Raw genomic sequence first — 26,026 nt, 5'->3', positions numbered from 1 at the left:
CAGTTACCATCATTGATAACCTTATCTGCATATCTCTATGGAGAATGCTAATACAGTAAAGAAATGGTACCAAAGCTGTAATAGGAACACCCACCAGAAATCCTGAGAGCCAGTTCCGTCTTCACGGAGCATGGGTTTGAGCCACTCCCCACAACTCGCCCAAGGGCTCTCTGTGGTCTCTCTCTAACGATGGGGTTACACCGAACCCTCACTTACGTCCCCTCCATGTCCTCACGACACAGTTCTCAAAGAGCTGATGTGAATTCAGGATGAGGTCCTAACCAACAAGCTAAGTGACACAGACGCAAGTGAAACAGCACTGGCTGGGGACAGAATTCTCTTCTCCAGTGTGGACAGCAAGAATTCCATTCTCGATTCACTTTTGGGCTAGAATGGAATCAGCAGGCTACTTAGAGCTGAAACACTGCATTTACTCAAATAGTGAGCAAGCTTGTGGTTGGTTGAGTCTTCCCCAAAGCAGGTTCTGGACAAGAATTTGTGTGATCGGTTTATTTAGGAGGTGACCTCGGGCAGCACTGGTAGAGGAGTGGGGAAGGGACCCAGGGAGGGCAGGGAACCAGGTCATCTTGTCAATGAGCAAGTGGGCTGAACATTCTGGGTGGCTGGAGCACATCCCTTTGGACACCTCTGGAAGAAGAGATGGGTCAGACCTCAAGAGTGGCTTCCCCCAAGGTGTGAGAAGGCTAAGGATGTTTATTCACCAGCTTTCATCTGGAATTGGGTGAAAGGTTGCTCCCAGGCCCTTCTGGCCTGCTCCGGTCACCCAGGCTCCCTTCGGCTCTCACAGGTACTTTAAGCAAGAAGCCTGCACCACAGCACTGAAATGGTGAATGCAGAAGGAATGAGGGTGGGGCTCTGACATCCTCTGCTAGCCAGCAGAAAAAGAGGAAAGTCTGGGCCTTAGGGAAAGCTGCTACAATGTATAACATCGCCCTTTTAGTATTGTAGTCCCAGAAAAGTGTGGAAGTAAAGGTGATTATAGAGTTATCTACCCCCTGGCTTACTTACATATGCACCAAAGATGGCATATGGACCATTGGCTACACCATGGCACTTTTTTTTTCCCCAAACAAAAATAGCCAAGTGTGGCTATGACTTGCTCCTGATCTTCAAAGTTCTATTGTATTTGGACTCATGCAATGGAGAGTTGCAGTCACCATATTTTGCCAGATGTTAATCAAGCTGTTTTTAAAGGACTCAGTGAGTGATTAGCTTAAGGGTTTTCAGGCCAACGCTAAGGCCTTTGCCAACTAACTCTGGCCAAATCTTTCCCTTCCAAAGTTTAGGATATAGTGCTTAAAGCATGAGAAAAACGTTTCAGAGTAAAATCAATACCCAACCTTTAACTATAAATGGTTAAAGGGTGGTTAAATGTGTATTTATGATCTCTTTGTGACTTGAAGGGGTTGCTGAGGTTTCATTCATAAGACTGACTAAGTCTTAGGTTATCAGAAGACAATTAAGTTTGTAGGTTCTCTCTTCCTTCAGCCACTCCACTGTTTGAGCATCTGGGGGAAAACTTTCTCCTCACGGCAAAATTAAATCAGCAAATTCCCTGAGACTTGTTGTTTGGAACCAGAAAAAGTGTTCACTTTTAGGGTTTATCTCAGTCAATCAAGACAACTCATAAAGGTAAGATTCAGAGTCTGTTTCTTGCTTTAGCAAAACTGAAGATCAGAAGCCAAGACATGAGCAGAGGTGACACCACCTCCTTTGGCTTGTCTGCATTTTCTAAGCACATCGGCTCCAGATGTACATGAAAAGTATCCTGCAGCCAAGCTTTCGAAATTTTAAGTCATTCATTTCTCAGACATTTGTGGAGCACTAGGTACTGTGGGAAACAGTAGGGATGTGAGAGGTGCGAGAGACCTTTTCTTCCACACAGGGTTTATGTTAGCCAAACTGTATCCATTTTTATTCATGGTAATCTCTTCCAAATTTCCCTGTAAGCATCTTGGGGTCACTCCAAGAAAAGACAAGTTTGGAAGGAAGGTGAGGAACCTGGAGATGGAATGAGAACAAGGCCGTCTAATATTATGTCTTAATTAAAAAGTCTGGCTTTTAATTATTCACTGTTCTGTTAAGCATCCTCTATGCCTTAGAAATTCTCCATTCCCTTGAAGAATTTAAGGTTTCTTCACAGGGCGGGCTTTATTTTACAATTCTGAAAATGTAAAGAGAATACCTTTCTGCTGAAAGTAGGAAGATAATTTTTGTTACCACAAAACCGTTATCCAAAGAAACTAAAACACCAGGAGCATTTTTCAAAGACTTCTACTTGCAGGAACAGTTTGATTTCTCTAGAAAAAGTTTCTCCACACTGTAAAGCAGGAGATAAGAGATATGGACTGAAATTGGAATAATCACAACTCCCACACCTCTTCCAGGATGGCAGCATGCCTGAGTGACAGGTCTCGCCTTAAATGATCTCTGCAAACTGGAACACTTCCAAGCGAAAAGGGAGATACAAAGTTTGGCGAGTTACACAATGTCTTAATCACGTGTCACACTCCATGGAAACAAGGTATTTCAGTGAGGTCAAAACATGGAATAAAATTGGCCACAACACTCAATACATTATTAGGAACTCTTTCTTTTATTTAAAACATTTTTTTCCCTTCCAGTTTTACTGAGACCTAACTGACATATAGCACTGTATACTTTTTTGGGGGGTGGGAGGGGAGGTGATTAGGTTGTATTTGTTTATTTATTTATTTTAATGGAGGTACTGAGGATTGAACCTCAAACTTTGTGCTTGCTAGACAAGCATTCTATCACTGAGCAATACCCTCCCCCAACCAGGGACATTTCTATTAGCCTTACCACCTCCCTCGCCATCACCCTCACCTATTGAGCACATATTGTACCTGGCATTTACATGGAGGTACTGGGAATTGAACCCAGGACCTCGTGCATGCCAAGCACGCAGCTCCACCATGGAGCTATTGCCCTGGCATTTTATACGGGCCGCCTGCTTATTTTTTCTCGCACATCCCTGTGAGGTAGGTAGGTATCACTGCTCCTTGTGATGGGTGAGAAAAGACTCAGAAAGGTGAAGCAAACATCTAAGCTAGTCTCTAAGTTCAACCTAGACCCAATCCAGAGGAAAGCTGAGCCACTTCCAACTTTAAATAACCACGACAATGAAACACAACAAAACAGTCAGTATGGGAGAAAAGAGACTTTGGCCAACACTCTGTCACTCTGGACAAGTCTTACAGTCATGACACTTACACAAGTAGATGCTATAAAAAGTCTCCTCTTCGTGTTTATTTCTTGGGACAGTAAGAGGGGTGATTTGGGGGTTACAAACACACCCTCATTAGTCTGGACCACTTTTACGTATTTGCAGGTGGTACACCTGGCAATCACATATTTTCCCGAAGGCATTCCAGGAACAGTAGATGTTTCCTGAGCAGGAAGATATTTTTAGTCATTTTCACTACCATTATATTAGCAGGACTCCGTAGTATACTGTGTATACGATGAATCAACAATGCACCAACTTTTGTTCACACTTCTTGTAACCTGCCTGTTACTTGGTAACTGTCCATGCAAATAAATAAACAAATAATTTCTTTATAAACATTCCAAAGATTCAAACTTTTCTGGAATTCGGACGATCTAAAGGGAAGATGAAAAGTGGAAATTGCCTGTATATTATATTTAACAATAGCCTTTTTTGAGAATTGTTTCACGAGAGGATTTATGAAAAGGAAGTTATATTACTAAAAAAAAAAAGTTAATTCTCCAATGAGTGATCACCATAAAGAATTTACATGCATTTTAAAATTGGGTTTCTCAGGGCACAGCATCCAAAACACATGTACTTTTGAGTGGAAGGCAAGCTTTCTCTTCAGGTTTTCCTCTGCACTTCTAATATTTTGGAATCAAATGAAGGAGGAGAGAGAAAGCTGATGACTTCTTTCATAAGGGAAAGCTTTTAAGGCCATCCATGTATTTTAAAACACTTCATTTAGACAATACCATGCTGGAAAATTTTTACATTAAACATAGTACTTGTCAAATAGCTCCTTTGGAAAAGCAAAGTGACTGCTGATTCTGTAACTGTAGAAATTCTTAACAAAAGCCATCTAATAGCCTTCCTATAAGTCATGCTTTTCATCTCAGATATTCCTAATTGACATCCTATAGGACTCCCCTATAGGAACTTTTCCCCCAACTGGCAAAGATCATCTTAAAATATCTCCATAGAGTAGACTTTTAAAAAGAGGACTGAGAACTCTATATCACAAAAGGACACAGACGAAGTCACTTTCCGTGCCAATATTTTTTCATCCCCCGCCTGCCTCCTCCCCTCCTCAAAATATCTGGACACTTGACATCAAGCCAGGTAGCTGAGGTTCTCACTCACTGCAGAATGTGACTGGGCATTCATAAAAGGGTGTATTTTTTTCTGCCTTCCCCCTTCCCTTCAGCCAACAATAAAACTCCAATCGCCTTTAATAAATCTGGGTGACTGCAGGAGCAAAAGTACAAGGCAGGGTCTGTACTGGCTTGGGAGGGACTCTTCCTGACCCGGGCTGGTTAACCTCAGTCATCCGCTCCCTGTGCCGTCCTGGGTGCCTGCCACACTCCAAGCCCTGGGCTGGGCGTGGGGACACAGGGTTTAGGGAGGCACCTCTCAGCCTCCGGAGCGCTCGGATGTGCGGTGGGGGACGCGGAGCCGGGAGCAGAGGGTGACAACAGAGTGCTGTAGGCGCTCCAAGAGGACGATGCGGGAAACTCAAAGAAGGCGGGGTGAGGGCAGCTCACTCTGCCGGGAGGAGGGGAAAACCAGAACTCGGCGATTCTGAGCTCTTAACATCCCTTCTCTCCACCGCGGTCCTGGCGCAGCCCCCTCTATGCCGCGCGCCCCTCCCGTGCAGCCAAGGAGCAGTTGCAAACCTGGTTCTGGCTCTGGCCGGCTCGGCGGACTTGAGCTCCAGGACTTACCTCGAGGAAACGTCCACACGGCCCCTGACCCCGCTCTTCCCAAGCCCTGGCCGGGCCTCCTCGCTCGCGCGGAGCAGAGCGCACCGCCTCGCCCGCGCGGAGCGGAGCGCACCGCCTCGCCTGGAGCGCAGCGCCGGCAGCGCCGGGAGCGCCGACCGCGGAGACCGTGGGGACCTCGGGGACCGTGGCCTCCCGTGTCTCGCAGGCGGGCAGCAGCTCCTGCGCCCCTCCTCGCCGCTATATAAACGCTTCTCCCCGCCCCGGCCGACCCTTCCCCGCCCCGGCGGCCCCGGCCCAGCTCACGTCCCCTGGGAGGGGGGCGCAGCCACAGAGAAGCGACAGAAGAGGGAGTTGGGGGCTACTGGGGCTGTAACTGCCCCGCCGGCTTCTTCCCTCCGTGGAACCCCTACCCTCAGCTCCGGATCAGGGGGAGGAAGCTGACGGCGGGGAAACTGGGGCGTTCGGGGGTGCTTGTGATGCGCGCCCTCTGCGCCCAACAGACGGGCAGGGCGCGCGCTCCTAGGCGGCGGGAAGATTGCAGTTCTGCTCCAACTAGAACTGCTGTCGCTCGGAGGCTTTGTCCGTGTTCTCGGACCTTCTTGCAAGGGGGCCGGAGAGTCTGCGGGTGGAGGATGGGTACTGCTCCCTCTTGCCTGTGAATGGAGACCAGCCACTGCGCGCCCCGTAATGGAGGTCAAGCGCCAGCGGGGTCCCCACTTGGAATTCAGGGTCCAGAGGAAAGTATTCTTGACCCTCTCGTCTACTGATCTTTTCTCGCTGACTGTCCATTCATTTCTCTATCCATTTATTCATTTTACAAATATTTGAGCACCTAGTTTGTACTACTCTTAGGTGCTTGGGCTGCAAAACCAAGTCGGGCTCTTACTGGGGAGGCAGAAATGGAAACAGGAAACAGTGGTAATTGCTGGATGGAGTAAGCGGGGCGGTGGGAACACCGAAGGGGTCCTAATTCAACCTTGGAAGGGCAAAAGAAGCTTCCCCAAGGAAATTAAGTTCAAACCGAAATCTAAAGAGTGGCACAGGCAGAGAAACGGAGAAGAGGGTCCCAGACTTAACAGAACAGCAGATACAAAGCCTAGGAAGACAGAGGGAGCCCTGCCCTCTTCGCAGGAACTAAGAGTGGTTTTAGACATTTGCTACTTATTGCCATCCTAAGTAAAGAAAAAAAATTTAAAATCTAAAGAAGGCAAATTCATCAGGGGCAGAATTGTGACTGAATGCAGGTTAGCCTTACCCAGGAGGGTCCTTTTATAGCCAGAAGTGTCACCCTGGCAAATGACACATTCAAAACAGAGGTGGTTCCCACAGAATGGGGATTCCTTTGGAATCTGGGACATAACTTTCCATCCCGGTTAGACCTTCACCAACTGTAACTGTGGCCAGGTCATTCATTTCAGTTTCTTCCCCAGTGGAAGGTAAATAATAAAGATACTTTCTCAGGCCTTTCATTGAGTGTCCTGGATCATGAGACTTCATGATCTGGTCATAGACTTGGCAGGACAGCACCAAGACAGGTGACTTCAAAATGGTGACTCTTCTGTGTGTCCCCTGGTTTTGGTGTGAGGCAGACTGGGATAACGCTGGAACATACACACATCCACACACGTCCAAGCAAACATTGGAACATGTCAAATTATTACTGCCTTTGCCTAAAATGACTAACCTTAAGTAATTGACTTTTCATATTCTCACGTAGTATCAATATTATTAAAAATCCACTTCAAATCACAAGTATACTTTCCTCACTGCAGGGTCATTATTGAAAAAGGCAGATGTGATTTCTGCTAGCAGGGTTTTTAGCCAATTGCCCGTTCACCTGAAGCTAGCTGTAAAAGTGGACTGACCATGCATACAAGAAACGCCCATGTTATCAGAGCCGTGCAGGAAGCACCAATCGAATGGAATCGCTTCCGGGTCCATAAGCTCAGACCCCGGGCCCAGCCACAACCACGGATCATGTCAGTCCAGTAATGTGAGGACTTGATAGCACGGCCTTAACAACAAGCCAGGTCCCCCTAGTGTGTTGTTTCGGGGTATCTCAAAACACTCTCTCATGTCCCAGACCTTTTGATGTCCAAACCAATTTTCACAACTGGTTCAAACTTTGACCAGCACCCAGAGAATAAGGTTTCCCTTCACCTAGACAAGAGCAAAAAGGCAGAGAAAGGAAAAAGGTCATTGGACCTTGTAAACGCGGGTGGTTGCCTAAAATGACCTGTCTTTCCCATTGTGCAACCCTTGATGTCTGAACCAGAGAAATGATGGGCAAGTAGCCAGTGTCCTTTGCTGTATTTCCAGAGCTTTTTTTCAGGAATGTCTGTAACTGAAGTGGAAGTGTGGGCAGCACATGTGCTTGAGGGAGTTTTTGGAGCCCATGACAGCCTCATCCAACTGGTCACAAATTTTGTTAGAAAACACGAACAACCCTTAACCTAAACCATACACATGAGTGATCTACCATGACACTGCCGGGGCTCTGGGAGCCTTGTCCATTCATAGCTCAGCCTTGGGGAGAAAGTCAACGACTTGCCCTTTAGCCTGGGGAGATCCATGCTGGCTTCTCGAACGTCTCCAGAACTCAAGCCAGCTAGACGTTCACAGCTCAAGCTCTCAGGCTCCTCCAGTTGTCTTCTACCTGATCTTCCAGAGTCCTGTCTTCTCTTTTCCTCCTCCACCCCACCCGACTCCTGCCAGTTCGTCTTTCATTCTTCTGACAGAGGGATCTGTCTAAACCACACATCTGATCAATCACTGTGTTGACTTAATATCATAAAGGGCTCCCTCTGCCTTCCGAGCAGAACCCAAACTCAAAGCCCTTTATCCCTCTGCCTAGTCTTCCTTCTTGCCTCTAATCCTGCCCACCCTGCACAGTCCCACCACTAACTGTGAGCTTCAGTGCCTAGAAATGACTCGCATGGCTTGATTTCATGCTGCTGTTGTGTTTCCATGTGATTGTCAAGGCTGTCTCCTCTGCATTTATTTATTAATTCACTTGGCAAAATACATATTGAATACTTACTACGGACCAGGTGCTGTGAAGGACTGGGGTCATTTTTATAATCATAATCTATATATTTTTTCACCATAAATTAATCCAGGCATCTTGTTTGTTTTACTAGCATTACTGAATTGGTTGTCCGGATCCACCTTGTCTTGGCTAGGGAGGTTCTTTCTCCAGTCAGATTCATACAGCCAATAACGAAACCAATGCTGAGACTAGAACAGCACGAGCTTCATTCAATGGCCAAAGAATGGAGAAGGGAGAACCTAGCAAATCAGCTTCTCAACCCAATTCAGGCTGAGACCTCAAATATAAGGAAGGTTGAGGTAAAACAAGGGAACTGGAAAAAGTGAGAGGAATACTAATGAGTTATCCAGGAACAGGGGTGTGGTTTGGACCCAGAACTGATGCAACTCTCCTTTTCAGTCCTTGCATGGGCTTTTCTGGTTGTCATGGCAGTCGTCAACTGTCATGGCGCCTGTGGGTGTGTCATTTAGCAGCTAGTGTATTACGATGAACATGTAATGAGGCTCAAGGTCTGCTGGAAGTCAAAGCCTCTGCCATCTTGGGCTTAGTTGGTTCTAACTGGTTCTTTTTTTTTTTTTTTTTTTTTTTTCCCTCTCTCTTTGCAGCTTCCTCCTAAAACTTAGATATGAGTAATTGGTTTCCATTTCAGGGCAGGGCAGGGCAGGGGTGTGATTCTGGGGCAACAGCCTCAGTCACACTAGGGTCTATTTGTTTATCAAACATGTTTTAAATACCTACTATGTGATAGATACCGTATGAGACACCAGGATGCAATCAGCCATAGTCTCCACACTTAGGACCTCAAAGCCTAGTATTGGAGATGGGTAAGTAAGCTAATTATTAATGTGACAGGAGTCTGTATGCACTGGGCACTACAGGAGGAATCCTGGAAAGAGGGTGATACTTGGGATAGACATTGGACCTGGGGTTGAGTGAGGAAGGCTGAGAGAGGGAAGGAACAGTAAGGCAGAGGGAACAGCATGGTAAAAGCATGGAAGTCAACAGTGGCTGGGCAGGAGGGGCATGTTATGAAGTGAGGATGAAGAAGCGGGTGGAGTAGGGGATGGACTGGATGTGACTGAGCGAGAGAGGAGCCTAGGATAACTATGTGGGGCCAATGCCGTTTACAGAGATAGTGAACACAGGAGGAGGAGCAAGGGGAGGCTTGAGGAGGCTGGGGTGGTGGTGGGAGAAAATAATCCTTTGATATTTTGAGTTTGAGATGCCTGGGAGGTGTGCAAATGGTGATGCTCAGTAGCCAGACGGATACATATAAGTCTGGAGCTTAGAGGTGAGGCCTCAAAGGAGACCTCAGATTTGGGTTTATCATAAAATTGGTATTGGAGCCACAGGAGAGTAGGAGGTGATATATGGACATCATTTATTGAACAAAGATCCATTGAACACCTGCGATGTGGGAGGCATGGTTCTAGGCCCTAAGGATGCAGCAGGGAACAAAACAAACAAGGTTTCTGCTGTCCTGGTGTGTGAGGAAAGAACACTATTGGATGGCAGGGGAAGAGGACAATTTTAATTAAGGAAGACGGCAACTTTGGACACAGTCTTGAATGAAGATGAGAAGTAAGTCCTGGGCAACATGTGAAGGAAGAGTGTTCCACACAGAAGGAATAGTCAGTGCAAATGTCCTGGGGCCAGAGTATGACTGGTGCATTTGAGCAAAGGGAAGGAACCCAGTGTGGCTGAAGTAGGGTGAGTAAAGCGGGGAGTAGGAGGATGATGTCAGAAGGGTCCTGAGAAGGAAGTGAGTTCACGGGGAGCCCCTGAGGGTTTTGAGCAGAGGAGTGACTTGGTGTAATTCCTGGTTATAAAGGATAGCCGACTGGAAGGGGACAGGGAGTGGGAGCAGAGTTCTGGGAAATAGCTGGCACTAGGGATGAGCAGAAGAAAAGTTTGTTCAGGGCAGTGGGAATGTTGCTGAAGAGTCAGACCCAGGTGATCTGAAAGATGTTAAGATCTTAAGACTCTTCAGGACAAGAGGACTTGTGGACGATTGGCCAGCGAGGCAGGAGGGGGCTGGGGGTGGGGAGCCCTCTCTCAAACGCAGGAAGGATAAGGCTTGGGGAGCATCTCTGGGATCACAGGGAGCCTTGTGACCGCTGTCACAGCAATGGGGATGGGGTGGGAGCCAGAACTCGGTGGCCCATAGCGTGAGTGGGGAATGAAGGGGTTACAGGGGGGTGGAGTGTTTCAAGAAATTTGGCTGAGAAAGAAGAGTTAGGGTAGCACCTTCACCAAGGCCTGGCAAAGTTCCTCTTATTAATGGCAGTGTGGCTTTTCTTTCCTGGAGACAAGTGGAGGAGCTTGTAGACCATCAAGTACACCAGGAACGGAACCACATTCCAGGAGTTCTGAGTCCACACTTTTCAAGGTTGGCTTATCTTTTTTTCTTTATTTTTTCCACAGGAAATCTAAGAGTAAGGACACACTAAACACGTTTATGGCTAACAGGAAATCAGGTGCATTCTAGGACCATCTCCAATTGTACCTCAGCGATTCTAAAGCAGGACAGTAAAACCCCCAGGAGGGTAGGTGAATTTAGGCCTGTCGTCATTGACGATTAACTCCTGTCCCCCAGCCATCCTGATTCTCAGACAAGGGCAGGCTGAGGTTCTCAGGGTAGGGATGTGAGGGAGGGAGAAGCCAGTTAGAAAATGACCGTTTCGTGGTCACTGGGGAACTTTCTCGTTACACGGTCAGCTGCAAACAGTATAAACGTCACTATGTTTACTTTTGTGCCCTCTGAGCCACGTAGAATGTCTAGAAACATTGGTTTTCCTTAACCCGGCAACAGTGCAACCCTAAATTTTATGCAACTGATTTTCAGACCCCATTTTCCATTCTGACTGGTATGATTACTTATTTAGGGCATGTGTTGAACCAGTCAAAGAGACAGATTTTCTTCTAAGTCTGGAGGTTATAAATCAGCTGTGAAGGCAGAGGAGTGGAAGTCTTTCCCCTCATTCAGTCAAATAAATGCTGAGAAGCTGGAGGCATTCAGCCAGATTCTCTCCTGGTGTGATTTACAACTCTGGTATAATTCTACGAGAGGTCAATTCACTCTTCCAGGCCATTAGGGTAGAAATAGGATTCAGCAGAAGTTTTCTAAATCCTCTTCCCAAGACTGAATGGTCTGCACTTCGTCTTTAAAGGAACAGAAAACAAAACCCACGAGGTGGTAAAATTTTCTCTCATCTTCCACAAGAAAATCCGCCAGCTCATGTAATCAAGCCTGACCATAAATTCTCCAGGCAAGGGAGGAGCAGCTGGGCTCTGTGAACCTGACCACTGACCCCGGGATTTATCTTGTTTGTGGCAACTTTCCCTCATAGACGTTGCTATCACTGCCAAGTACCTCACCTTAACCCTCTGGCCCAGCAGGAGGGCTGAGTTACCTTCTGGACCACATTCAAGAAAGGCCAAGGCAGCCCTACAGGACTGTGTGAGGACTCAGAAGGAGAACCGAGAAATAATGATGCCAACACCATCAACAAGTAGCCAGCTCTGTGAGGTGGGGGTCATCGACAGACGAGGGGACAGGCACGGAGAGGTGAGGGTGCTGCCCACGCCTGTCTGTGCCACTGCTGAGTGTTGAAGCCAAGGTCGCAGCTGCAGAAACGCACCAGGACGTGAACTTGGGAGCAGTGCACAACAGCCAAGCACAGGTGGTCATGGCCATCTCTCTCACGCTTTGTGCCTGCAATTCTAGTAAACACTGTGGCGCTGCCTCCTCTGTGGGGGTGGTGGGGTTGGGGGTGGCTGGAGATGTCCTGTTTGCCCTCTGACTTCCACTCCAAAGCAGACTCCTGAGAAGTTTAGGAGGCGGTCCTGGGAAACACTGCTCAGGGAGTGAGACAGGAGAGAGAAGGCCACCAGTGAAGGGAGTGTTACTAGCAAGTGACCACTCCCCCGGACAATGGAGCTCAGTCCTCCTGGAGAACCGTGGGAAGGAGTGCAGAACACGCCTCAGTATTTACACGCCGGATCCCTGTGTGTGACTACTGGCTGAGAGATGGTCTCAGATGGGTTAAATCTCTGGCGTTTCTGGTCACTTCTGGGGACCAGGCTGAGCAGTCTTCAGCATATAGGACTGAGCTGGGGGTAGGGCTGGAAGCACTGACAACACCTGCTGGAGAGACCTTTCCAGGCTGGGTGCTGGGGTCAGCACGCGAGCTCCTGGAAGAGTGGACAGTAACCCTAGCCAAGAAAAGGAAGACATGGCCGAGGCGCAGATACCCCTGCAAACAGAAGGAAGCTCCTTGGGAGGCCACATGCTGGTGGTAGAGCGCATGCTTAGCACGCACAAGGTCCTGAGTCCAATCCCCAGTTTCTGCATTAAAAAAATAAATTAATGGATAGACCTGAAGATAATCGTTCTAACTGAAGCGAGCCAGAAAGAGAAAGAAAAATGCCATATGATATCACTCATATGTTGAATCTAAAAAAACAGACACAAATGAACTTATTTACAAAACAGAAACAGACTCACAAACATAGAGAACAAACTTACAGTTACCAGGGGGTAAAGGGCGTGGGAAGGGACAAATTGGAAATTGGAAAATTGCACCTCTCAGGGAGTGATGGAAATGTTAGCTGTCTTAATCGTGGTGGTGGTTGTATGGGTGTCTACATCTATCAAACCTCATCAAAGTGGACATCTGAAATATGTGTAGTTTACTGTGCAGGAACCACACCACAATAAAGGGGTTAAACAAACAAACAAACAAACAAACAAACAAATAAATAAATAGTACACCTGAAACTAACATTGTAAGTCAACTACACTTCAAAAAAAAATTCTTTTAAATGAAAGAAAAAAGAAGTGAAGTTCTTCTTTTTTAAATGGCCTTCTTCCATATGTTTGATGTCTATTCTTCTTTCTGACAAGAAGTTTTCTTTCTGAGCTATAAATGTCAGTTGTTTCTGATTTCTGTTTTCTCTTCAGCAGTAATTCACTTTTTTCAAAATTAGATGAATCATCCCATTTTCCCTCATTATTCCTACAAAAAAAAAAAAGCATTTTATCCTCCAGGATCTTACAGGATTTCTTCAGGTCTTCAATGTTGTTCCCCGTATCTCATTGATCCCTGTAGTCATGCTATCTCTCAATTGCCATCAGCAAGAACCACTGTGCTGGTAATAACTGTTTCTCTCATCTTTGTCATTTTAAGCCTTAATCTGTCCAATTCTCTCTCTCTTTTTTTTTTTTCTAAGTCTCCTTTCTCTTAAACTCACAGAGTTTGTTTTATATTCATCAATCATTTTGTCACCCATACCAGCCCCTGACAGGTAAAGGATCCTTGCCTTGATTGATCTCTGTTTGCTTCGGAAGCACCTGGTACTGGGCAGAGATGTCAACCGCCCTGAGCCTGCTGTGACTTGACCCCGGGAATGAGCCGCCTGTGAGGATGAGACCTGGAGGTATTTGAAATCATCCTTCAAGATGTTTAATAATTTAGATTACTTTCTATTTTTTAATTGAAAATATAATTTAACATATTTCATAGGTTTTTATTTCAAGATTATAGTCAAAATAAAAAAATCTCAATAAAAAAAAAAGCTAGTTAAGATAACTTTCCTTTATCTGACAAGAATTGCTCAGTTATATCTAAAGTAACTTAATATTTTGCCTAAGTGTCCACCTCAATGTACACATTTTTCCCAACTGGAAATTATATAAAAGTCTCACAAAAGATTTCAACTCAGAAGCTGAGTGTCTCCATATGCGTGGATTTTCTTTTCACAAGGGGTGGATTTATCCATCAGTGTGCGTTTTTCCAATGCTTTTCATTTTTGAAATGAGAACATCAATCCTTTATTATGTTTAAATTTTATGACAAGATTCTGAGGTCCTAGAGTTTGTGAGGACATCTCTTAGTAAGATACGTGGTCTGTTTGGAGGTAAGTTTACTGCAGCTGAGGTTTTCATCCTTTTGGTAATAGTGGCCTCTTCATGTGGCACCAGAGGCTGCAGGTGAGCAGCCCTGCTCCCCCATGCTGCCTGCATGGCCCAACGGAATTGGGGGGGGGGCGGTCCATGTAGCCCACCCAGGGAACTCCCCTTGAGTGCTAAACTCAGGTGCCCAAAGGGGCCTGCATTTGGCCCCATAGGTCTGAAACAACTGAAGGGACAGTTTGAGAGAAAACCAAGAACTAGGACAAGGTTAAATGATAAAGCTCGTCTCCTACACAAGGCCACTCCTTTAAAACATGGAGAGATAGACATTTTACATAATACACAGAAACAAATTCAGAGAATCAAGCAAAATGAGGAAACAAAGAAATATATTCCTAAAGAAGAAACAGGATGAAACCCCAGGGGGGAAAAAATCCTTAATGAAACAAAGATAAGTAATTTATCTGAAAAAGAATTCCAAATGGTGATAAAGATGTTCACCTGACTTGGAAGAAGGATGAAAGAACACAGTGAGAACTTCAAGAAAGAGACAGAAAATAAAAGAAAGTAGCAAACAAGTCACAGAACTGAAGATACAATAACTGAACTGAAAAATAGACCAGAAGGACTCAACCTCTGACTAGGTGAAGCAGAAGAATGGATCAGCACCCTGAAATACAGGGTAGTGAAAATCACCCAAATAGAACAGCAAAAAAAAAAAAAAAAAAAAAAAAAAAAAAAAAAAGACTTAAAAAAAATTATGACAGCTTATAGGACCTGTGGGGCGACATCAAGTGTTCTAAATTGCATTATAGGGGTCCTAGAAGGGGAAGAGAAAAAGAAAGGGGCAGAACATGTATTTGAAGAAGTAATGCTGAAAGTATCCTAACCTGGGAGACGGAAACACAACCAGGTCCAGGAAACACAAGAGTCTCAAACAAGATAAACCTCAAGAGATCCACACCAAGACACATTATAATTAAAATGTCAAAAGTTAATGATAAAGAGAGAATATTAAAAGAACCATGAAAAAAGAACTAGTTACATACAAAGGAACCCCCATAAGACTATCAGCTGAGTTTTCAGCAGAAATTTTCCAGGCTGAAAGGGAGTGGCATGATATATTTAAAATATTGAAAGAAAAGAATTTCCAACCAAAAATACTCTACCTGGCAAAGTTATCACTCAGAATTGAAGGAGAGAGAGAGTTTTCCAGACAAGCAAAAGCTAAAGGTGTTTATTACCACTAAGCTGGCCTTATGAGAAATGTTAAAGGGACTTCTTCAAACTGAAAAGAAAAGGTCCTAAATAGAAATAAGAAAAGATGAAAGAAAAAACTCACTCGTATAGGCAAATATACAGTAAAGGCAAGGGATCAATCACTTATAAAGCTAGCATGGAAGTTAAAAGACAAAGGTAGTAAAGTTAACTGCAACTACAATAATTAGTTAAGGAAAACATAATATAAAAACATACAAAATTTGACATCAAAACCATAAAATATGGGAAGAGGGAGCAAAAATGTAGCGCTTTTAGAATGCATTTGAACTTAAGTGACTATCAACTTAAAATAGATTGTTATATATCTAGGCTGTTAAATGTGAAACTCATAGTAACCACAAAGCAAAAACCTATAATAGATACATAAAAATATATGAGAAAGGAATTTAAACATAATACTAAAGAAAGCCACCAAATCCACAAGGGAAGAGGAAAAAAAAAAAGAAACAAAGAACTAGAAAAACAACCAGAAAACAATTAACAAAATGGCAATTAAGTATGTACTTACCGATGATTACTTTAAATGTAAATGAACTAAATTCTCCAATCAAAACACATAGGGTGGCTGAATGAATAAAAAATCAAGAGTCATCAATATGTTGCCTACAAGAGACTCACCTCAGATCTAAAAACATATGCAGGCTGAAAGTGAAGTGATGGAAAAATATATTCCATGCAAAAGGAAAAAAAAAAAAAGAAAAAGAAAGCTGGGGTAGCAATACTTATATCAGACAAAATAGACTTTGAAAGAAAGACTGTAACAAAAGACAAAGAAGAGCATTACACATGATAAACAAGTCAATCCAACAAGAGGATATAACATTTGTAAATATTTATGCACCCAACAGAAGAGAAAAAAAAGTATATAAAGCAAATATTAACAGAACTAAATGGAGAAATTGACAATGCAATGATAGTACAGGACTTTAATACTTGAATTACATCAATGGATAGATCATCCAGACTAAAAATTAATGAGGAAATGTTGACCTTAAATGACACATTAGACCAGATAGACTTAATAGATAGCTACAAAACATTCCATCCGAAAGAAGCAATGTATATATTCATCTCAAGCGTACACAGAACATTCTTCAGGATAGATCAAATGTTAGGTGACAAAACAAATCTTAACGGACTTTAAGGAGACTGAAATCTTATCAAGGACCTTTTCCAACTACAATGGTATGAAACTAGAAATCAGTTATAAGGGTAAAACTGCAAAAATTAAAAGCATGGGGGACTAAACAACATGCTACTAAACAGCTAATAAAGAAATAAAGGGGAAATCAAAAAATACCTCAAGATAGTGAAAATGGAAACACAGCATTCCAAAATGTGTGGAATGCAGCAAAAGTGGTTCTAAAAGGGAGGTTTATAGCAGTATCTCAAGAAACAAAAAAAAATTTCAAATAAAGAATCTAAATTCATACCTAAAGGACTCAGAAAAAGAAGAACAAATAAAGTCCAAAGTTGTAGAAGGAAAGGTAAAAATCAGAATGGAAATAAAGGAAATAGAAACTAAAAAAAAAAAAAAAAGAAAAGAAAAGAAAATATGAAACTAAGAGCTGGTTCTTAGGTAAACAAACTTCACAAATTATTAGTCAGACTCATCAAGGAATTGAGGCCCAAATACATAAAATTAGAAACAAAAGACAAGTTACAACTGATACACAGAAATACAAAGAATCATAAGAGACTATTATGAACAATTATATGCCAACAAACTGGGCAACCTAGAAGAAATAGGTAAATTCCTAGAAGCACACAGTTAACTTTCTCTGTCTCTGTGAAGTTAGGTGAAACAGTCCCCTATCCTGGTCTTGAAGGGAACATTCGTTGTGTAGAAGATTCCAGTGTAGTCCGCGTGTGCCCAGTGGCCTTGGTGGGAGAGCTGGACCTGAAGTGAGCATGGGCTCTTTCTCCAGGGTGTTCTGGCAGCCACCACCTCGGTGGGAGGGAGGGCTGGCGTTGGAGGGGACAGAGACAGAGCCAGATGTGATCTGGGGTTCTCCTACTCTCAGTGGCTGTCACTGCCCTATGGGGGGGGCAGGGTTGGGGCCCAAGGGGCTGGAGCAGGAGCCCTCAAGAAAACTGGGTTTCTCCTGGGTGTGATCATTGTCTCTGCCTTGGTTGGGGGCATGACTGGGGCCTGAGGGCTTGGGGCTGCACTTTTGTGCTGGTTTTACTTTTTATCCGAGTTTAAATTGCTCATGGAAGGAAGTGTCAACTGACGAGGCAAACTTCATTGCTGGCTTACATGAAGAAATTGCCACAGCCATCCCAGCAACCACCATGCTGATCAGTCAGCAGCCGCTGACAAGGCCAGACCCTCCACCAGCAAAAAGATTATGACTTGCTGAAGGCTCAGCTGATGGGTAGCACTTTTTAACAATAAGGTGTTATTTACTTATTTATTTATTTGAAATACAGTCCATTTACAATGTGTCAATTTCCCGTGTACAGTGTAATACTTCAGTCATCTGTATATGTACATATATTCCTTTTCATATTCTTTTTCATTATAGGTCGCTACAAGATATTGAATACAGTTCCCTGTGCTATACAGTAGGTCCTTGTTGTTTATCTGTTTTATATGTAGTAGTTAGTATCTGCAAATCCCAAACTCCCAATTTATCCAATAAGGTATTTTTAAATTAAGGTATGTACTTTTTTTTTTTTTTTTTTTTAGGCACAATGCCACTTCACACATACGCTATAGTATAGTGTAAACATAAGTTTTAAATGCACCAGGAAACCGCTGCAGTTTGTGTGACTCACTTTATCAAGATAGTCTCCATTGTGTTTGTCTGGAATCAAACCCACTGTATCTCCAAGATATGCCTGTACCACATTGTCTTGATTTTGTGGCTTTATAGTATGTATAGTCTTGAAGCTGGAAGTGTCAGTCATCCAGCTTCTTCTTCTCCTTCCATATTGTGTTGGTTTGTTCTGGATCTTTTGCTTCTCCATATAAACTTTAGAATCAGTTTGTATCTACAAAATAAATATTCAGTATCTTATAAACCTTTGCTGAAGAAGAATATGAAAATAATATATGTATGTATATGCATGACTGGGACATTGTGTTGTATACCAGAAATTGACACACTGCAACTGACTATATACTTCAATTAAAAAAAAAAAACTTGCTGGGACTTTGATTGGGTTTGTATTGAACCTACAGATCAAGTTAGGAAGAACTGATATGATACTGACATGGGGAAATGCTCATCTGTGGCATATTTATATCCCCACCCTTATCCTTACCTCTATATATCTAGGTACTTCTATATCTGTGCTGTCCAATACACTCACCACCAAGCACATGTATCTGCCAAGGACTTGATAACTGGGTAGTCAGAATGGGAAATTGAATTTTTAATTTCACTTAATTTTAATTAATTAAAAAATTTAATGTTCATTTGAGGTATTGGAAAACTTTTCAGTGTGTTTGGAACAACTTGGGTATTTCTAACTACTTTTAAAAATTAAGACGATCTTTTAGAGCAGTTTTACGATCACAGCAGAATTAAGAAAAAGGTACAGAGATTTCCCATATGCTCCCTGCTCACACACATGCATAGCCTCTCCCATTATCTGCATCCCCAAATAGAAGGGCACATTTGTTACAATCAATGAATCTACATTGACACATTATAATCATCCAAAGAAGTCCATGGTTTACATAAGGTTCATTCTTGATATTGTACATTCCATAGATTTGGACAAATATATAATATGTATCCATCATTATGGTATCATACAAAACATTTTCTCTGGCCTAAAAATTCTCTGTGTTCCATCTATTCACTCCTCCCCACTTCAATTTACTTTATTCAACTTTGAATTTTATAACATTTAAATAAAGGTTAGGTATTTTTTGATAAAAATTGATCATCCAAATTGAGATAAACTTCAACTGTAATAGCAGGTTTTAGTGCTAATTGTGTTTTTGAACTTTTCTGTAATGGACACATTGTTTTTATAATTAGATACACATTAGTTCAAGAAGGAAAAAAAAAAAGTCATCTTTAGCAGCAAGAAATAGTGAAAATATTTCCAATGTGCCTTTTGTGACATTCATAGTACAAATAGTTGACTTTTCAGGAATATGAGTCTCTAGACTATTGGGGAGATAATATATCATCAGGCAGTACCTAAAATTTGAGGAAATCAGTAAGTGTGGATCTGCATGTGGGAATTTGAGAACATTTGTTAATATTTCAAATACAACTATTCAACACATTTTATGGTTGAACTCTTTCCTTGAGCCATGAATAATTTGTTACTATCTTTCTGAACTTTGGCTCTGAGTTAATGTTCTCTAATTCTTGAGGGATTTTATAGTTAGATTTTGAAAAAGATAAACTGTCACTGGAAGTTATGTAAAAAACTAATTTCCAATCAGCCCTGTCCTTGTGGAGAAGTCACACTTGGACCAAATGAAGAGAGAGCTCGCGATTTTCACTGACATTTTCATCTCTTTCCTTTGCGTTGTAACAGCCCGTGAATTAGTCTTTCAGGATGGTTCCCCATCCTGAGATTTCTGAGATGGGGTGATTTTGTTAAGTTAGTTAAATGATTGCTCTCCATCACCATTCTTTTATTTCACACCAGGGGGCAAAATGCGGAGGGTCTGCAGGGATCGCAGGAATTAGCCTAAACTATTTGTGACTTTCTCCTTACTTGTGATCCTGTGAACCTCGAGTAATCCCCAAAGTGGAAACCATGAACACCATACACTAACACTGACTACTCACAGGCGGGTATTTCCATCTCTCTTCAAGGGCAAGGAAGCTGAGTTTCAGGCACATTAAGTGTGTAGTAAATATCAGAACTGGGGTCTACTTATGTCTCTCACATTCTAGGGCCAGTGTTTTTGTTTAACCAGAGGTTTCTCACTAAATACGTTGTTATAGTAGAAATATTTGCTGTGTGTTGCACATTAGGAAATGAAGGAAATTTCTGGTTTAACATGGTGGATGACCACACCACCATCTGTCTCTTCTTCTTGAAAATACTGTATATGAGAGAGAGAGAGAGGGAAACAAGTTGATGCACAAGGACAAAGAGAATTAGAGGACATACAGCCTTAAGTGAGAATGAACAAAATTTTTGAAGAGAGAAAACTCTCTGAAAGAGAGTGATGACTTTCTTAGCAGAGTGGGGCAAACTGCAAACTGTGAGTGGCTGGGAGTAAGAGAGACTTACAAGAAATGATCTGATTTGTCCTGTAGAAATTTGGAAAAGCTCAGGATTTAAAGCAGCAAGTATAGCAAAAGATGCAGATGAGGCATGAGACCACAGTGAGAGTGACTGAAATCTTTCATGCAAAGTGGTTGGGACCTGAGTTTGCTCCTTCTCTCCAGAGTTGGTTGACAAGCCCCTCCTTCACAGTGCGTTCCCAATCAGCTATTTTCTGCCACACTCTTAAATGCAGAGTCAAGGATCACTGGGCATCTGAGGAAAGTTCCCAATATGACAAAGACTCAAACGAATAGAAAAACAACATGGAGGAAATAGATGACATGCAGCCAAGGAAATCTCTAAGAAAGTGGAACAAAATAGGAGTAGAGAATAGGAAACAGGATAAGAAATTTAGGGAGGTCAATCTGGGAGAGTTTAAGCTTCACCGAATAAAGAAGAGGAAATTTTCAAAGACATAACACAAGAAAATTCCCTAGAACTGAAGGACTTGATTTGCCAGGTTGATAAGGCTCTTCATGTGCCCACTTCAATTAATTAAAAAAAGAAATACCTAAGAAAGATCTTTATGAATGTCAGGACACCAGGGATAAAGAAATATCCTAAAAGCTTGTGGTGGGAAGATCATGTCACTTACAAAGAAATGGGAATGAAAGCGGCATTCCTCCAGCCGACACCAGAGGCTATGATGCCACGGAACGTCATAATTAGGAAGCAATTTATGTTCCACTTTAGCTAAACATAGAATTCTATACCCAGGTAAACCATGAATTTCCTGATACAGTCATAACAAAGTACCACACACTGTGTAGCTTAAAACAACAGAAATTTATTCTCTCACAGTTATGGTGACCAGAAGTCCAAAATCAAGGTGTTGGCAGGTTGATTTTTCCTAGAGGCTCTGAGGGATTGTCTGTTCCATGTATCTTTCCTGGCTTCCATGGTTGTCTGCAATCTTGAGTGTTCCCTGGCTTGAGGTGCGTTACTCCAGTCTCTGCCTCTGTCCTCAAATGACCTTCTTTCTTCTGTGTGTGTCTCTATGTCTTCCCATAGCCTTCAAAGAAGGCCACCAGTCATTCAACTGAGGGTCCACCCTAATCCAGTATGACCTCATCTTAACTAGTGATGTCTGTGAAGACCCTGTTTTTAAATAGGGTCACATTCTGACATTCCAGGTGGACATGAATTTGGAGGGGGAAACACTTTTCAACCCAGTACAAACCATCAATCAAGTACAAGGACAGAATAAAGACACCTGGGGAATTTAAGGACTGAAAAATCGTATCTCCAGTGCACTGGTTCTTAGGGAAGTTACTGGAGGATGTGCTTTTTCCAAATAAGTAAGTAAACTAAGAAAGAGGAAGGCATGGAACCAAGTAAAAGGAAATCTAACAAGGAAAGCAGAATTAAGAGTCCACGCAAAGCAGAAGAGTGGGGTGAAGTCTTCCAGGGCAAGGGAGAGAAAATACTAAGGATTTGATGTATTTGACTATTTGGAAAGTGAAATTGATGGTTGCTTAGCAGAGCTGAAAGTCTAAGATAAAACAGAAGTTGAATAAGAAAGAGATATTCAAGGTCCCTTCTTGGCTTCATGCTAAGTGATCTTTACATAGTCATAAATTAGCAGCTCTAATTCTCGATTTAATGAAAACACAAGGGACTATATCAGGAAGGTAAGGATGGATGACTACATTGGAAAAGTTGCTAAATATTCGTCAGTCATTATAGGAAGTCATCAGATAATGTCTGAAATCGATATGACATACAGTTACACTGTTAGCACATTATCCAGAAATAGGTAAAAAACAAAAGAAGAAAGAAAGAAAAGTTTACATGGTAACCTCTGGGAAATGGATCCGGGCAGACAAAAGGAAGGGGTAGCTGAATTTTATTATGAGCCTTTTAATGTTGTTTGATTTTTAAAAAATTTTGTGCTAGTAATATTTTATAGCAATTCAAATTAAAAGAGAAAAGAATAATACAACATGAACAAGAATCACCTAAAGAGTGAGTTAAACTGCAGCTTCTCTGTTGAGATCTAGAAATTCCAATTTAGTAGAATTGGGGGACCCTGGAACTCTGCACTTAACAATTATGAAATTCTGATGGGAGTGGTCCCTGGAGCCCACTTTGAGAAACGCTTGTCTGGAAAACAGCCACAAGATTGTTGGGACATCAGCTTCAGCTTTTCTGGTAGAAACCAAGGAAATCTGATCCTATGTTATTTATGTCCATCCCATAATTGGCATTGGGGTAAAACTGTCTTGCATGTTAAAACTCTACTTAATTGAAAGTAAGTAACTGATTCTAACTCCAAGAGTAAGCCATGGAATAAGAAATCAGGATACAGAAGCCAAAACATGTTTTCAGGCAGTTGGAAAGAGGCTTCCAACTAGGCAGGTTGCAAACATTGGCAGAAAGCCCTGTGGACACTCACTCCCATGTCTGTGGGAGGCTGAATTCACCTGCTGGGTACCAGAAAGCATATAAGAAAAGGAATGCTGTCGACTCTGCCACACCATGTGGTCCCCCCACTGCTGTGGGACAGCTGTGTATGTGAAGGTGTCTGAGGTCCTGTCCCAGACTATGTTGAGGAGAATTTTTAGAAGTGTGTCTGGGGGGATGCTGAAGTTGCTCCTGAAACATGCTACTTACACAGTGACAGAAGCACCCAGTGACTGCAAATCAAATCTACTGTAAAAGGCTTGTAAAGTCATGATTAGCACTCTCCAAAGTTCTACGCAATACTGTTCCTCAGTCTACCCTGAAACTTATCACCAGCTTCCCAAACAGAGCCATTAGGACAGTTCCTAACTGCTGCTCAGTGCTGCACACTAGATCATGTACTGTACATACGCCACTACTCACAAAAGCCAGCTTCACAGATGAGAAAATTTGATGTTCCAAGAAGTGAAGCCACAAGCCAGCATCACATACCCAGGGTGTAGAACAAGTCTCATTCTTCCCATGACTCCAAACTGCATCCAGGACAATCTTTAAGCCCGCAGGCTATCAGATCACAGGACAAGATCATCAGCATCGAAGCTGCCAAGTGTGGTCCAGTTATCACTGCACGCGTGTCCGCTGGGTGGAAATCCTGCTGGTCTGCGAGGGCTCTCATGCAGGTGCTGAACACAGCCACACGGCTGGAGAGACCGAGGGAGCCCCTGCAAGAGCCAGCACGACACCGATCCAGCTCGGACATGGTGGGGCTGGGAGGGGGACAGCGAGGGGGTGGCTGATTTCAGCAAAGACCAGTTTTTAAGGTGAGGTCACTAGTTGAAGGGTTTCAGAAAGAAGCTGCCGATACCGAAGAAACCAGCAAATTCTTAATCACGGAATTTATAAACCGAGGGATTTCAGGGGAGATGAGCCTACTCCTGCCATTTTACTGCTAATAATGATAAAGAGGAGGGAGAAAATGACGGTTAACATTCTCCATCTTCCATACGCAGGCCTTGTGTTATTTCACTTAATCCAGTGAGCTAGGTACAGGGTTTATCCCCATTTTATTGATCAGGAAATCGAGGCCAAGAGATGTGGTGATTCACTCAAGGTGGCACAACCAGTTGAGGGTAGAGGTAGGACTCGAATCCAAGCACCTGATGCCCAACGGTGACTAGATCTCTCCATACCTGATAGCCAATTTCTCATCCCATGAGAATTCATGAAAAGCACACAGTCTTCACAAGAACCAGGCAAATCCAGCTCTAAATCCCTCTTTACCTTGGGCTCTTTCTGAATCCCAGATCCCTCAGCTATAAAATAGAGATAGTGATGTCTTACTGTTCCTTCCGTTGTCAGCATTAAATGAAATCCCGTCTACGAAGCACCTATCACAGCATCTGGTACATGGTAGGAAGTCAACAAATGTGTGGTTTTTTCCTGCTTCCTCTTGCCTTGTGTTGGAAATAGTGTCTCTTCGTTCTTTTCAGCATCTGCCCTCTTAGATAGTAATCAACTCTCATACTGATCTTCCAAATGGATCGACCATATATTCCCACACATACGAGGACACACACAATGACGCATCTCAATACAGAATCCACACAGTCAGTCCCTCTCCCCATGAAACACGGTGGGGATTATGGTTTAAACAAAAACCTATTTTAAGGACAGAGAGCCTCTGAGACACTTACTTTTTGTTGGCTGACCTACCTGATTTTACTAGAAAATAGGAAATATTAGGAAATAATTTTCATAAATTTAAGAAATGCCAAAATGGCTCCTTTGCCTGTGTTCCTAATATAATTAATTGGTATTTGGCTGGTATTCAGTTGCACAAAAGAAGCACACACCCGGAGCTTTAAAAATGCCCAGTGTCTGTTGGTGGCAACACAGTCTGGTGCAACCATTACGGAGCCAGCATGGAGTTTCCTTCGAAAAATGAAGGTGGACCTATCCTATGATCCAGCAATCCCACTCCTGGGCATATATCCAGAGGGAATTCGAATTTGAAAAGACACCTGCACCCCAGTGTTCACAGCAGCACTATCTACAACAGCCAAGACATGGAAACAGCCTAAATGTCCATCGACAGATGACTGGATAAAGAAGTTGTGGTGTATTTATACAATGGAACACTACTCAGAATGAAATAATATCATTTGCTGCAACATGGATGGACCTGGAGATCATCATACTAAGTAAGCCAGAAAGAGAAAGAAAAATACTATATGTTATCAATTATATATGGAATCCAAGAAAAAAAAGGATGTAAGTGAACTTATTTACAGAATAAAAATAGACTCACAGACATAGAAAACAAACTTATGGTTACCAGAGGGGAAAGAGGGTGGAGAGGGATAAATTGGGAGGCGGGGATTTGCAGATACTAACTACTGTATATAAAACAGATAAACAACAAGGTCCTACTGTACAGCACAGGGAACTATGTTCAATAGCTTATAATAGCTTTTAATGAAAAGAGTATGAAAACGAATATATATATAACTGAATCACTATGCTGTACACCAGAAATTAACACATTGTAAACCAACTATATACATCAATAAAAAAAAGAAGAAAAACCAAAGATGCCAAAACAGATACTTTTTAAGAAAAAAACGCCCAGTGTCTAGGCTACACCCTGTAGCAATTTAATCAGAATCCCTGGGGGTGAGGCTCAGGCATCAGTCACTGAAAAAACAACTCCTCAGGTGTTCCCAATGAACAGTCTAAGCTAAGAACCATGACGCCCCACTTGAGCAGTGGTTTTCAAAGTGGGGTCTCAGGATGCGCAGCATTAGCGTCAGCTGGGAGCTCGTAAGAAGTGCGCGTTTTCAGGCCCCACACCAGACCTGCTGCATCAGGAATTCTGGGGGTGGGGCCTTCCAGGGCATTCTTATGCACAGTCAAGTTTGCGAACCACTGCTCTGAATACCCAGCCCTCCCCCTTAACCTCTGTCCCAGCTGATCAATTATCACGTCCTACTCATCTTTTAGATATTTCCCTTAACCGTCCACTCATCTCCAACGGAGCGCCGCTGTCCACGGCTGCCTGGCTAGCTCACTGATTATCCTGTGCCTGGTTCTCCCCTGCGCTTCTCCCTTCCCTCAGCAGCCAGTACCAGCTAATAAAAGCCCAACCACGTCCC

The 26,026-nt window shown here is 43.0% G+C and overlaps 1 protein-coding gene across 4 annotated transcripts in view; it reads right to left on the bottom strand.

Annotated features, from left to right (window-relative positions):
- COL6A6 (collagen type VI alpha 6 chain) overlaps positions 1-26,026 on the bottom strand; it is a 168,402-nt gene that overhangs the window by 141,791 nt on the left and 585 nt on the right. For 2 of the 4 annotated variants that reach the window (XM_032489339.1, XM_032489332.1), the window contains exon 1: positions 4,978-5,202. The exons of the other annotated variants lie outside the window; for them this stretch is intronic. The gene's annotated coding sequence lies outside the window, so the exon portion shown is untranslated. Of the gene's footprint in view, positions 1-4,977; positions 5,203-26,026 lie in introns of those variants that run through there. 4 annotated transcript variants of the gene reach the window in all.

Source organism: Camelus ferus, chromosome 1, assembly GCF_009834535.1.
Source record: "Camelus ferus isolate YT-003-E chromosome 1, BCGSAC_Cfer_1.0, whole genome shotgun sequence".
Classification (NCBI taxonomy): Eukaryota; Metazoa; Chordata; class Mammalia; order Artiodactyla; family Camelidae; genus Camelus; species Camelus ferus.
The sequence above is the reverse complement of the archived record's forward strand: the minus strand, read 5'-3'. Positions and strand labels throughout refer to the sequence as shown.